This window comes from Schistocerca cancellata, chromosome 4, assembly GCF_023864275.1.
Source record: "Schistocerca cancellata isolate TAMUIC-IGC-003103 chromosome 4, iqSchCanc2.1, whole genome shotgun sequence".
Taxonomy (NCBI): Eukaryota; Metazoa; Arthropoda; class Insecta; order Orthoptera; family Acrididae; genus Schistocerca; species Schistocerca cancellata.
The window spans coordinates 284,578,771-284,594,891 of record NC_064629.1 but is presented as its reverse complement, the minus strand read 5'-3'; positions in this window follow the sequence as shown (position 1 = coordinate 284,594,891).

Sequence of the window (16,121 nt, the reverse complement as noted above, 5' to 3'; positions counted from 1 at the left end):
GTTCTGAAACTGTGACCTATGGCGTCATTCTCACCAAATACCTCCAAACAGGATAGACATGCTGTTTTTCTTTGTTAGACTGCGGAGGGACAAACATCGTTAGACATCCGTCGGAGAATGAAGAATGTGTATGGGGCAGCATGTCTGTGAAAAACTACCGTTGTAGAATAGTGCGCCAAGTTCGGTGCTTCGCGATAACGCACGTCCCCATATCGGAAATGTAGCGCAGAAATTACGCCAACTCAAGTCGGAGACACCTGAGCACGCGCTATAACGAGACATACACCTGTCCCCATGCGATTATCACGCCATCAAAAAGGGCCTAGAAGGGTCGACGATTCCTGTCTGACAAGGATAGGCAGCCGGCAGTTAGGGACTTCTTGACGCAGCAGTACATGGTTGTTAACCTGGTGCGTCGGTGTGATGATTGCCACAATGCTCAGTGCGATTTTGCCTGATTGGCATATCGAGTCTTGACTGTGCGTCCTTCGAATGGAAAATGTTTCTTCGCCTCTTATGTCTGTAGTGCACAGGAAATATCTGCAAAACAATAGAAATGCGTACGGTAGGCGCTGTGCGTCTTTTTTTGGAAACAATCCTGTTCCATTTACTGTGTACTTGTTTTAACCACTTTACTCTTTGCCCTGAAGCTTTCATTGACTATTGCTCGGTTCCGTCTCGGATATTATTTCCGGTAGTGTTACTTGTACGTTAACAGCGATCAACTGCAGTATGCATAGGTTTGCTGATAAAGGTATGATCTATATGCATCTTGTGTATCGGTTTACTGAATACAGTGGTAGAGCAGTACAATGACATTGCGTTAAGCTGCTACCGCAGTGACGGCAGCCCCATCACCGTAAATTTAAATCCGAGGGTTGTTGCATTACACTGTGTTTTGCGTTGCACCTTTTGGTGGTTGCATATTATGGTCTTTTTCACTGTTCTAAAAATATTTTCACAAAAACAAAGGTGACTGCCGTAACAAACCGAACAAATGACATTACATTATTACTGCGCAACGAGCCATTGGAGACCACATGTCTATTATTCCAAAATACTCAAAAAAAGGAAAAGAGAGAGAGAAAGAAAAAAGAGCCCTGAATAACATCTTAAATTTAGTTATTATATTTCTGGCTTACGCTGTATACAGGTTGAGGTTAAATCATGTATGACGCGACACCACTTCTGTTTCACGAACGGTTCAACATACGAGGGTAATCCCAAAAGTAAAGTCTCCTATTTTTTTATAAGTACAGAACTCTATTTGTGTGGCAGTTGGGCACACTCTTATGAAGAGTGCTTCACGCGCTGTGTGTAAACATGCGCACGCCGCGCTGAGGCGCTTTGTCTTGGCTTGGCAGCCGTTGTTGAAAATGGAGCTCCCGTTGGATGTTACCGCCAAGTGCGAATTGCGCGCAGTTATTCCGTTTTTGAACTCAAAGGGCATTGCGCCAGTTGAAGTCTATCGCCAATTGACGGAAGTGTATGGTGAGTCGTGCATGGATGTCAAAAATGCTCGTAAGTGGTGTAGAGTGTTTGCAGCTGGTCGGACCGAAATTCACGACGAACAAAGGAGCGGGAAACCGTCAATTTCTGAGGAGACGGTGTTGAAGGTTGAGCAAAGCATGCGTGAAGATCGGCGGGTCACCCTGGATGATGTGTGCAAGTTGGTTCCTGACGGGCAATTCAGAACCGGAGAAGAGAAATGTTGAGCAAGGGCGTACACATTCCCCATGACAACGGTCGCCCACACATTGCTCGGCAAACCGTTGCTCTCCTGCAACAGTTTCAGTGGAACGTAATCACCCACCCACCCACCCTATAGTCCTGACTTGGCGCCCAGTTACTATCACCTGTTCCCTAGGTTAAAAGAACATTTGGCCGGAAAGCGATTCAGCTCCGACGACGAGGTGAAAGAAGAGGTTCATAACTTTCTGAACAGCATGGCAGCGAGTTGGTATGACATGGGCATACAAAAACTGCCACAGTGTCTACAAAAATGCATCGACAGAAATGGTGATTATGTCGAAAAATAGCTAAATGTTCAAGCTGTAAACTGACGTAAAGCATTGTAGAATTAAGCAGGTCTATATACTTACAAAAAATAGGAAACCTTACTTTTGGGATTACCCTCGTATAAGTAATAATACACACAGGGGCACGTAATACTCTATGTTTAATTCTCTTGACTCCTGTAGCAACCTAGATACTCAGGAAAACATGGTTTTTAAATTGAACGAAATGTCGCACGACATAGGGCGAAGAGAGAATACGTTATATCTCAGTGCTGTAGGCCTACCATCTTGTTGTATTACAGCCATCTTGCCGTATTACAGCCATCTTGTCGTATTACAGCCATCTTGTCTTCCAGTTTTAAAACATGCAACGGAATTACGTATCAGTCTGCGTACTATCACTTGAGAACACGTAGTTTCGATGTCGTAAATCGTTCACGAAGTAAAAGGGAGGTTTATCTTATATATAGCGGTCGTGACTCCTAAGAGTCGTCAGGTACAGTTTCTCTGACGTTCTGGCAGATACTAGCGATTTCGTTTTTGCGTTGTGTAGCTGTCCAAAGAGTTACTGCCCACCAAGTCTTTCACTTAACGCGCTTAGTGTGAACAGAAACCGTCTGTTTGTATCCCATTACAGATTAAATTATTTTTAAAGCGGAATGTTACATTCCCCGTCGATAGAACGCTCCAAAATTAATCTAACCCCATTTTTTTTATCGATATATATTAACAGGCACAGTAACAAACGAAGACTAAACAGCAATCCAGCAGAATCTAACTTGTAAGTAGCCCTGCTGCATGGCTGTAGCAGTGGAGCGCTGGCCAGGATAGTGTTGTCGCTTATGGTGTACTGGTTATTCTTAGTTTTACTGCCCCCTGTTAACACATACCAATAAAACTGTTATACTACATTAATCTGTGACTGTTCTACTGAATGAGCAAGTAAAATTCCGCTTTTAAAAATCATTTTGTTTGTGACGACAACAAATCTATGCTTTCCGTCGACCCTGGGCGTCGCGTGAAAAACGAAATTATCGCTGTCTGTTCATGCTGACTCCGCAACACAATGCAAAAACGAAACCGCAAAAATTTCTGCTGAAGAACCAGAGAAAATATGCTTAAAGACTGTTAGGGTATAATGTGTGTGTGTGTGTGTGTGTGTGTGTGTGTGTGTGTGTGTGTGTGTGTGGGTGGGTGGGTGGAGAGGGGCAAGTAACGTAAAACGTTTTATATGTACGTATACGAATAGTTCAAATGACTCTGAGCGCTATGGGACTTAACATCTGATATCAGTCCCCTAGAACTTAGAACTACTTAAACCTAACTAACCTAAGGGCATCACACACATCCATCCCCGAGGTAGGATTCGAACCTGCGACCGTAGCGGTCGCGCGGTTCCAGACTGAAGCGCCTAGAACCGCTCAGCCGGCTTATATATACACAGAGTTTATGCATTTCTTTGCTATTGAAATAGCAGAATTTGAAATATTTCCTCCTCCTTTTTTGTTTATATTGGCGTGGGTATATAAATTTATTACAGGTTCTCGAAGTATTTGACTATCGCTTGCTTAACACAGCGGTAAACAAAAAAATTAAGGTTTTGTGTGTAACATAAATATTTACGATATCACAGATTTCGATGTTTCAGACAGTAGCGGGCGGTGACGGAGTAGTACCAAATAAGTAAAAAGGGAATTGTAAATATGATGACCGAATCAGGAAGTTACGAGCTTCGAGCAATGGCAACGGCGTGACGCAGAATTCCACCGCCGATTACGGGCTTTCTGTCGTGCCGGCATTGATTTTTGTGGAAACAGCGGTATCGCATGACGAGGTTGTTACATAATCGATAGCGGTTAGCATGCACTTCTCAAACACAGGCACAGAAACCGAGCAAAATACAGCAGCGTAACACAGTCGCGACTCGGTCGAGATTCCAGAGAGCATGCGATATTGTTATAGACATGAACACACAGCCCTCTATTGCGCAGTATGTTTGTGCCTACTCATCAGCAAATTTGAAATGCAGAAGAATTGTGCTATTTCGTATTTTCGACGCTAACCATTGAGTGCTGTACAACTTGTAAACTTTTAAAGAACGTCCTGATCACCAGGTACAGGAACTATGGTCTGGCTCCTCTGACACAAAAGAAGACATTCTTTCATAAAATCGGGTAAATGTACAGAACATACAGAGGGTGAATAGAAATATGGAAACACCAAAAACAAAACACATTAACGTGTCTAACACGGTGTAGGAAACCCGTTGACAATCAAAACAGCTCCAGTCGTCTCGGAATGGATCAGTGTGATTTTCAAGGCGATGTAACAACATTCTCCCTGCAACGTAGTGGCCAGTGCAGGTAATGATGATGGATAGGTATCAAACATGCTTCTCTCCAAAGTAGACCACAAAGACCCAATGAAAATGAGATGTTGTAACTATGGGGTCAGGAGAAGTGCGACAATTCGTACTAGAGCTCTTGGACTATGTGAGCTGTATGAACAGGGGACCTATCGCCTTCGAACACAACGTGACCTCTGGGAAACAAATATTGTAACATAGGATGGACCTGAAAAGCCAAAATGGTCACATAATCCTTGGCGACAATATAACCTTGCAGAGTACTGAATACCACGATATGGCTGCCAACATCGTCACCGAACCCCCACCACGTTTCCCGTTTGGGACGAAAACTCGGCCGGGAGTTGGACACAGTCTGAATTAACGCTCATCCCGTCAAATGACTTTCTTCCATTTTTTTACAGTCAAGGTTCTATGGCTTCGGCACCACGTTTTCCTATTAAGTTTTTCTGTGTGTCACTGATGAGTGCTTTTGGAATGCCGGCTCACGCTGTAATTCCCTGCTTATGGAACTCCTTTCGTGTTCATTTGGTTCAAAAAATGACTCTGAGCATTATGGGACTTAACTATGTAAGTAGGTTGTTTAGGTTTTTATATTGGTAACGCCACGTAGCGCTCTGTATAAGAATCACTGGCTGTGCTGCGTGCAGTATGTGGCTGGTTTGCATTGCTGTTGGCTATTGTAGTGTTGGGCAGTTGGCTGTTAGCGGCGCGTACCGTTGCGCAGTTGGAGGTGAGCCGCCAGCAGTGGTGGATGTAGGGAGAGAAATGGCGGAGTTTTGAAATTTGTAAGACTGGATGTCATGAACTGCTATGTATATTACGATTTTTCAACACTATTAAGGTAAATACATTGTTTGTTCTCTATCAAAATCTTTCATTTGCTAACTATGCCTTCAGTAGTTTGAATCTTTTATTTAGCTGGCAGTAGTGGCGCTCGCTGTACTGCAGTACTTCGAGTAACGAAGATTTTTGGTGAGGTAAGTGATTTGTGAAAGGTATAGGTTAATGTTAGTTAGGGCCATTCTTTTGTAGGGATTTTTGAAAGTCAGATTGCGTTGCGCTAAAAATATTGTGTGTCAGTTTAAGGACAGTCATGTATAATTTTTCTAAGGGGACGTTTCAACTTCTGAGGTCATCAGTCCCCTAGAACTTAGAACTACTTCAACCTAACTAACCTAAGGACATCACATACATCCATGCCCGTGGGAGGATTCGAACCTGGGACCGTAGCGGTCGGGCGGTGCCAGTCTGTAGCGCCTAGAACCGCTCGGCCACTTCGGCCGGCGTTCATTTGTCGCTGAAAGGGTTTGCGAGTTCGACATTCATTTCTGCAGTGACTTTTACAGCTAACGTTCTCTTATTTGTCGTCAAAAAATGGATCAAATGGCTCTGAGCACATGGGACTTAACTGCTGAGGTCATCAGTCCCCTGGAACTGAGAACTACTGAAACCTGACTAACCTAAGGACATCACACACATCCATGCCCGAGGCAGGATTCGAACCTGCGACCGTAGCAGTCGCGCGGTTCCAGACTGTAGCGTATAGAACCGCTCGGCCACTCCGGGCGGCTATTTGTCGTCACAATACTCTTCAATGACCATCTTTCACTACCACTCGATACACACTTTGGTCTGCGTTGTAAATTAGCGGATGATGTTTTTCCTTTTTCTGTGTAAGCGGTATAAAGTTTCGATACGGTGTCTCTCGTAACACCAAACGCTTCGCCTACTTTGGTTACGGACCGACAATTTGCCCACGTTCGACTTCAAGTAGGTCCGACATAATGCATTCACAACTGCACAGAACACTTTTATGACTAATTCTGTCACTAGCAATGTGCTGAGGACATTGCACACCTTCAGTTCGTGGTCGGTTCAACAGCGCAACATGCAGGCCTGGCTACCATCTGCACTTATGTTCAAGCACGCATTTCTCGCAGTGTTTACACATTTTCGTCCAGACCCTGCAGGTAGTATGCTGACGTAATATAAGGGATTCTTTTACAATCAAATCAACTGCTGTTTATCTTACAGGTGCATTACATTTAGTTTATTTTCAGAACAAATAGTGTTCACGGTTTCCACTGGGCGCCGAACCGCACAATAACCCCGGGCGGCGGTGGAGTGGGTGGACTGCTGTGGCCTGTTTTGGGGTTGTGAACCACTAAGTGCTACGACGGGACGAAGCCTCTCCGTCGTTTCTAGGTCCCTGGTTCAGTACACAATACACAGTGGCTACATTTACTAGTAAAGAGTTGGAAGAAACTCATAGATCATACACTCCTCGAAATTGAAATAAGAACACCGTGAATTCATTGTCCCAGGAAGGGGAAACTTTATTGACACATTCCTGGGGTCAGATACATCACATGATCACACTGACAGAACCACAGGCACATAGACACAGGCAACAGAGCATGCACAATGTCGGCACTAGTACAGTGTATATCCACCTTTCGCAGCAATGCAGGCTGCTATTCTCCCATGGAGACGATAGTAGAGATGCTGGATGTAGTCCTGTGGAACGGCTTGCCATGCCATTTCCACCTGGCGCCTCAGTTGGACCAGCGTTCGTGCTGGACGTGCAGACCGCGTGAGACGACGCTTCATCCAGTCCCAAACATGCTCAATGGGGGACAGATCCGGAGATCTTGCTGGCCAGGGTAGTTGACTTACACCTTCTAGAGCACGTTGGGTGGCACGGGATACATGCGGACGTGCATTGTCCTGTTGGAACAGCAAGTTCCCTTGCCGGTCTAGGAATGGTAGAACGATGGGTTCGATGACGGTTTGGATGTACCGTGCACTATTCAGTGTCCCCTCGACGATCACCAGTGGTGTACGGCCAGTGTAGGAGATCGCTCCCCACACCATGATGCCGGGTGTTGGCCCTGTGTGCCTCGGTCGTATGCAGTCCTGATTGTGGCGCTCACCTGCACGGCGCCAAACACGCATACGACCATCATTGGCACCAAGGCAGAAGCGACTCTCATCGCTGAAGACGACACGTCTCCATTCGTCCCTCCATTCACGCCTGTCGCGACACCACTGGAGGCGGGCTGCACGATGTTGGGGCGTGAGCGGAAGACGGCCTAACGGTGTGCGGGACCGTAGCCCAGCTTCATGGAGACGGTTGCGAATGGTCCTCGCCGATACCCCAGGAGCAACAGTGTCCCTAATTTGCTGGGAAGTGGCGGTGCGGTCCCCTACGGCACTGCGTAGGATCCTACGGTCTTGGCGTGCATCCGTGCGTCGCTGCGGTCCGGTCCCAGGTCGACGGGCACGCGCACCTTCCGCCGACCACTGGCGACAACATCGATGTACTGTGGAGACCTCACGCCCCACGTGTTGAGCAATTCGGCGGTACGTCCACCCGGTCTCCCGCATGCCCACTATACGCCCTCGCTCAAAGTCCGTCAACTGCACATACGGTCCACGTCCACGCTGTCGCGGCATGCTACCAGTGTTAAAGACTGCGATGGAGCTCCGTATGCCACGGTAAACTGGCTGACACTGACGGCGGCGGTGCACAAATGCTGCGCAGCTAGCGCCATTCGACGGCCAACACCGCGGTTCCTGGTGTGTCCGCTGTGCCGTGCGTGTGATCATTGCTTGTACAGCCCTCTCGCAGTGTCCGGAGCAAGTATGGTGGGTCTGACACACCGGTGTCAATGTGTTCTTTTTTCCATTTCCAGAAGTGTAGTTCGTTATGCACGTATTTAAATTTAATATGTATGGGATGTGTTAGCATTGGTTCGCATTGATTTATAGGTCTACCTTGGTTTTCTGTGTTGACTTAGAGGCTTAACATTCTCTTGTAGTTTTAACAGCCGGTAGTCCTCCAGAGATGATGATGTCAAAATGATAGTATATATATGCTTACATATGTTACATTTGTGTCCACAGTCTGTTACAGAGCAGCACAGTCAACTTTACTGTATCAATTTGTCAGATCTCTTTGTTTAATTATACCGGTAAATTCGCACGCTTTGTAATTCACAATGTAGAGTTTACAGGTTTTTCGGATCTTGTTTAGTTCGTTCTACAACTAATATTTGATAATTAAATTGAATATCTTAAACCGACTGTGAATAAACACTCAAGAGCCTTTACAGTGGCTCGGCGATGACCAGTAATTTTCGTTGTGAACTATGGAGTCATAGTCAGGAAACGCTTCGCAGTAATTTTTTACATTTTACAGAATCAGGCATACGCGCTCGCGTGTGTATACACACACACACACACACACACACACACACACACTACTGTATGTCTCTGTCTCACTCATGTATGTGCTCTCGTACTGAGATAATTACTTCATGAAATTAAATGTTACCATTTATTATTTTTTGTCTACTGGCAAACTGCAACTCCCTTGTGGGCAAAAGGGCAGCTGCCGTTGCAGTTCACGTAATTCGTGACGTAAATACACAGCTAACAGAAAGTGACAGGAATGATGGAAATTAGGCAGCTATTTTTTTTATTGATAAGCTGCAGAAAAAATGAGTGATGGGTCTTGTTCAATGTGTTGGCCTAGAAAGCTAATGCATATAAAGTGGCTCAGTCTGCAACGTTTACGGAAGACTCTCGGAAAGCTGTTTTGTCTTTTTGGCAGTCTGACTTGGGCCGCCTTTGTTGACGTTTGTAGCCGGCGCGGTGGGGCGGTTATCTTTTGTTCGGCGCCAGAACGGTGTAAACGAAGTTAGACTGCCAGCGACGAGATTCCACGAAGGCCCGAGAGACCGCGGGCGATGCGACCGCCGCGGCGTTCGCCGGTCTGACTATTTTATAGCGCAGCGTGGTAATGGAGCTCTGCGGTGGGGCTTCCATCGCTCACGCTTTTAACCCATTTTTCTACCGAGAATTATTAAAATGCTCACCGGTATAGAAACGGGGCTGGAAGTGCAGGAAGCGAGCGAAAAGAGAGAGAGAGAGAGAGAGAGAGAGAGAGAGAGAGAGAGGGGAAAAAAGTGCGCAAAAAAGCCGGCTGCAGCGTATTATACGTCGGTGGCGTGGAAACCGACGCTGGAGTAGGAAAGCGAGTTAGCAGCGCGCGACGTCTCTCACAGAGAATATTTGAGACGGCCGCTGTGGTGTCCGGCTGAAGGCGGCGACGCTGTGGCGAGCGCGGTGCCGCCGTCTCTGCCTGTGCCTCTCCTCCGTTCCCGCGCCCCTCCACGCCGCCCTGAGGGCCCCCACCACGCTCCCCACCGGCCCCCCACCACTCGCCAGGTGCGCAAATCAAATTCGTCGAGTGGCGAGCCAGCGACGCCAGCAATCGACGCAGCTGGTGGTGCCTCAAAGAGCGTCGCGGTCTTTCATCTGGCCAGCTCACAGTGCCGCATTGTGGCGGATGATACCGGTCCTGCTTCTCGCCGCCCCCTAATACACGTGACGGTAAACACGGCGGCCGCTGCCCGCGATCCTGCCGCCGGGGCCATTCACGGGTTTCACTCCCCTATCACCCTCGGAGCGGATTTATCTCGCGCGTTGATTATTACGCGTGCGTGGTGTTGATATTGAAAAATCCGGAAAAAATATCCGCCGCGTTCGAGACGAGAGGACGGTATTTATAGTTCTTTTCTAAATGGAGTTTATCCAAATTCTTGAATCGGATAAATGCAATGACTTGCAGGTATTAATCGGCAAAGGGGATGGGACGTATTATAACGGGGTAGACTCCAGCATTCTAAAGGACGCTCAATATTTTTGCAGTGTGCAATAATATTGACCATCTGAGATCAATATTGACGGTATGCGCAATATATTAAAGACGACTGCAGAGCTTAACTATACTGACGCTCGTTCAGTATATTGTGCAGTGTTCGGTAATGTGTAAGGATGGTATTGCACAATACACATCGAGACGGGGATAAATTTAACTTGCTCCGAATGAATTTCCGCAAAGAACTGAAAAAAGTAAACGACTAAAGTTCACGAAGTGGGCTAGAAGATGTATGTAAAACCACTATTTAGTACTTCGAAGAAACGCTTCTGATAGAACATGAAACGGATATCTCGTTGTTCACAACAGCAGAGGAAACCGAAGATCACGGTGTCATGACAGGAAGCAAAATGCCTATTTAACTTGAAGCATTTCACAGATTTGACAAATAAGATAAGGAGAGCTGGTGAGTGAGCATACACGTCAAATTGTGCTGCAACATTTGTCACGCTAAACACTTGTAAGATCATGTAACCTTTCAGTCAGCATAATTGTTTTATTTCGTTTGCAACAGTTGTTACAGCAGAGAAATGTGTAGAAAACTGCTCATGTTTTCGATAAATTGTATGGCTTACTTGTTTCATTTAGTTGTAGTTAAAGAATCTGAGCTATTATGAAAGAGCCCATGGTACACTGAAACATTCACTAAAGCCTCTCACATTTGTTTCGCACCTTCTGCATAATATTTTACTGTGTGTTGGAAGGAAAGCTACCCAGTAGCAATACACGCTCGTCGGACGCCGAGATGTTTATTATGAAGGAAAAGTTCTAGCAGACGCGTCCCGAGAATAAATTTTGCGCAATAATGTTGTCCATTTCTTGGCCTCACACTTTCACACAGTATATTGACACAATATTGTTACATCAATACTACTGAGCGTTGAGCGCCGCGTAATGCTCAATGCACACGCGCGAGTGACAGCCGCTCGTGTTTGCAGTGAGGCCACAGAAATGGTTTCAGTGCACACGCAGCGATAGCGCAGCGCTAGTAGCGCAGCAATACTAGATCGAAAGGCAGTCAGTATGCGTGTACGCAGAAGAAAGTAGGCAGAGTGGCTTCTCCAGCATCGTCCAGTGATTAAACTGAACTGGTTGAAGTAACAGAAGATACAGTATTTTAAACTGTTATTACCGACTGCAGATTTGTAATTCAGATCAAAGGTTCTTGTCAGGGAGCAGCCCTTTTGCCGGTTATAGCTATTTCACGCAAGAAACTTTAACAGTGACACCCATACCCCTTCTGTCCTCTTCCCGTTTCGCAGCGAAACCATCACAAAAATTTTAACCCACTTGAAACCACGAGGCGCTCTTCTTATTTGTCGGCCGTGGTGGCCGTGCGGTTCTAGGCGCTGCAGTCCGGAACCGCGGGACTGCTACGGTCGCAGGTTCGAATCCTGCCTCGGGCATGGATGTGTGTGATGTCCTTAGATTAGTTAGGTTTAAGTAGTTCTAAGTTCTAGGGGACTGATGACCTTAGCTGTTAAGTCCCATAGTGCTCAGAGCCATTTGAACCTTCTTTTTTTTGTGCTCTGTAGCTAACGACCTCGATGTCGACGCATGGTTCCCCTTGCGAGTTTGGTCCCATATTTCAGGGTATTTCTTTATCTCTTCAAGAGACAGTTCCACATCCGAACTGGCTGCACCAATTCCAGGGGTACGGCAGCTGTTGTGTGCACTTTCGGTTGCCAAGTCCCAAAACAGAAGCGCCAGACTTCTCGTTTCATTTAGCCCAACATTTTGTCCTAAAAGCCGGACTACATATTTTAAATACAAATTGTCATGTGGGTATTATCAGTCGTTTGTTAATAATCAGTTACACACAGTTTTTGCGAGATCGACCTTAAAAGTGCCTAAACTAAAATAAAAAAGAAACTATCAATAAAAAGGCGTATAATTTGGTAACTAAGTGATGGGTCTTCTTAAGTGCGCAGTCTTCTTATTAAGACAAACACATATGTAAATAAACTGAAACGTATTCATTACAGAAAATAAGTAATTAATTATTATTCTGGGGCGGAAAACGAAAAGATATTCTGTAACTTTGATCATTTAAATTACACTCGTAAAGGAATATCAATAATCTGTAGTTAAGGATTAATACTTAAACCACGTTATCAAGACCTTTTTTTCTCGGAAAACATTTCATGGAACTCCTGACAGGATAGTTTTCAACTACACAACGTCATCATCACCTTTTTGATTGGGTTGCCTTGCAGTGTATTGTGTTCCTTTGTCCATTGGGGATTAATGAAAGAGAGAACTCGTTCGACATTGACACTGTGGCCCAGAAATTTAAAGTAATATTATGCCTATTTCAGTAATTCCAAATAAAGCACTTCATTATGCTGTGATTTGAAATAAGCTGTCCACTTTTCATATGCTACAAGGTTTTTAAAGGCAGATTGGTCTTTTGTTGCTTTAATTTCGTGAAATTTTGTCATTGACCAACGGATTTAGTCATCCAACTGACAAAATATCCAACGTTTCTGTTGCTTGTTCCCAGTTTGGAACATTAGCAAATGTCATCCACTGAGCCGCACGGTCTGAGGCACGTTGTCACGTTTCGCGCGGCTCCCACCCCCCCCCCCCTCCCCCCGTTGGAGGTTCGAGTCCTCCCTCGGTCGTGGGTGTGTGTGTGTGTGTGTGTGTTGTCCTTAGCGTAAGTTAAAGTTAGGTTAAGCAGTGTGTAAGATTAGGGACCGATGACCTCAACAGTTTGGTCCCACAGGAACTTACCACCAAATTTCATCCACTGAAAGTGCTTTAATTGGATACTAAATTCACGTGCTGAGGCTTTTAAGTAGTCTTTGGCTGTTATGTACATGTTATTCATGTCTGCTCTAAATTATTTCGCCTAATTCAGCGTCGGCTGATCAGTACATTCTACTTTGCCTCGCTCGCTCTGCGCGTAGCGTGGTCGTGACACTGTATTTGGCTCGTCCCGTCTTGGAATAGCAACATAGGACAAAGATATAACAATAGCTTTGAATGGTATATCCATAAACAGTTACGGTCTATTTCCTTATTCCCACTTGTCATTAGCGTGGAGCGGGCCTTAGTTCACTGTTCTCTACTTCCACTCCAAAACGTCTAACAAAATCGAGACACGCCGGACTTTTATATATTTGGCCGGACGCGACCGTAAAAAGCTGAACGTGCCCCGGCTGAGGTCGGACACCTGATAACTCCGTGTGAACCGCCCGCTTGTCCCACAAAGGCTGCCGCTTCGCAGCGATCGGTTACATTGATGCACGAAGAATTGAGGCTACGAGCTCACGATAGTAAATCGCTTGTGTGCATCGAGCATATCAATTGTAAAGCAGTCACACGCCACTCGTCTGTGCGCCAGCACCTTTCACAGTAAAACAATTTACTGCCTGACAGTTTTGTTTCACAGTACCCCTCGCAAACTATCACTCTGACAATATTAGCAGCGAGCCACAAAGCGGAGTTCAACATAGGTTTTTTTGTAATTTTTTAATTGGCATCCCGAATCTAAGGGAAGTCAAGAAAGAGTTTCGTGTTTTTACTGTGATGGGTTCGTCCTTATTTCCTACAGAAAAATAAGTTTGAAACAATGAGAGACTTCGGTTAGGACGATAGCAGAAGAGGTCACATACGCGGTCGCCAGAGCCCCACACCACAATTTTATCCTTCATTGAGAAAGCGTGCATGCCTATAGGGCCAGCTCCACAGCCCACTGTGTGTTGCTACTGTTCAGTAGTAAGTGTTGCAAAAATGAACACAAAATCACTAGTTAAAGGTGTAAATTTGCATAAGGAAGAACGTTTGAATACAGCAAATACTACGAAGAGGTATTTAACAACCATGGGAATGTCACTGTATTTTCAGAAGGTAGTGCCCCACAGCTCGTAAATACTTAAGACAGTCATGATTTACCGCCAAGAGCAGCTGATAACATTTCTTTACTGAACAACTACCCACATAAAAAAAAAGTTCTGCATCAACCCGGTTCCCAGAACTCCTGAAGACAGACTTTGACTGTGGATATTGTATCACAAACACAGTCCCTTTGACTGTTCAGAGATGTCACGAAACCCGCCCAAAGATGTAAACAACCATGCATTAGTAGCGCCTATTAGACGGAGGGAGTCTGACAGCCGATCAGTTCCAGTCTTTACACCAGGAAGGAGGTAGACGGCTCTTGTTGTATGTTGTTCAACAATGCCTAGATGGTCTATACCGCGGTTCGCTCGCTTCTGCATTGATACTTTGTGCCAGGAAGGGCTCTCACCAAGGGAAGTGACCAGGTGTCGCGGAGTGAAACAAAGCGATGTTGTTCAGACATGGAGGAGATACAGAGAGACAGGAACTGTCGATGACATGCTTCGCTCAAGCCGCCCAAGAGCTACTACTGCAGTGGATGACGGCTACCTACGGTTTAGGGCTCGGAGTAACCCTGATAGCAACGCCACTATGTTGAATAATGCTTTTCGTGCAGCCACAGGCCGTCTTGTTACGACTCAAACTGTGCGCAGTAGGCTGCATGATGCGCAACTTCACTCCCGACGTCCATGGCGAGGTCTATCTTTGCAACCACGATACCATGCAGCGCGGTACAGATGGGGCCCAACAACATGCCGAATGGACCGCTCAGGATTGGGATTACATTCTCTTCATCGATGACTGCCTTCAACCAGACAACCGTCGGAGACGTGTTTGTAGGCAACCTGGTCAGGTTGAACGCCTTAGACACACTGCCCGGCAAGTGCAGCAAGGTGGAGGTTCCCTGCTTTTTTGGGGTGGCATTATGTGGGGCCAATTTACGCCGCTGGTGGTCATGGAAGGAGCCGTAACGGCTGTACGATACGTGAATGCCATCCTCCGACCTATAGTGCAACCATATCGGCAGCATGTTGGCGAGGCCTTGGTCTTCATGGACGACAGTTCGCGCCCCCATCGTGCACATCTTGTGAATGACTTCCTTCAGGATAACGACATCGCTCGACTAGTGGCCAGCGTGTTCCCCAGACATGAACCCTATCGAACAGGTGTATCATAGATTGAAAAAGGCTGTTTATGGACGACATGACCCAGCAACCACTCTGATGGACCTACGCCGAATTGCCGTTGAAGAATGGGACAATTTGGACCAACAGTTCCTTGATGAACTTGTGGATAGTATGCCACGACGAATACAGGCCTGCATCAATGCAAGAGGACGTGCTACTGGGTATTAGAGGTACCGGTGTGTACAGCATTCTGGACCACCACCTCTGAATGTCTCGATGTGTGGTGGTACGGCATTCAATGTATGGTTTTCATGAGCAGTAAAAAGGACGGAAATAATGTTTATGTTGATCTCTATTCTAATTTTCTGTACAGGTTCCGGAACTCTCGGAACCGAAGTGATGCAAAACTATTTTTGATGTGTGTAGTTTCAGACCGCAGACGATCTGGTTCCTGTATTCCTATTGAAAGAACGTGTAAAACATTAAAAGTCCAAACTGCCACAATCCTGATACCTGATGCACAAGTCACCGAAAAAACACACTTGATAAAATATCATTTACATGAAAGCACTAACATCACCATACTAGGAGATATAGAATCAATAGCGTCGAATAATGAAGTCCATGAGTTCCTCACTGGAAATAAAAATAAAAGTAAGACACACTGAACAATGTAACGACTATGAATGAAGCATATTATTTAAAACATTGACACATCGCATTTATACAGAGTTACCTGTTGTCATATACTTATATAAACTGCATCGTCGATCATAAAACTTGCCGAACAGTGCACTCGTTCATGCAATATCAGTAGTTAAGATTCATGTTAGCAACAACGTCGACTTCGCTCCATATTACAGTGTGAAACATTAACTACCTTCTCTAGTTTCTGCTCTTGAGAAAGAATTGGTTTCCATTCGTCCACAGACATTCAGACACTGCAGTGAAATTGTCTGCCACAGACATAAAGACATCATAAACGCTAAGGGTGCACATACACAGTATTAACGTCCAGTAATAGATGTCTAATAGAT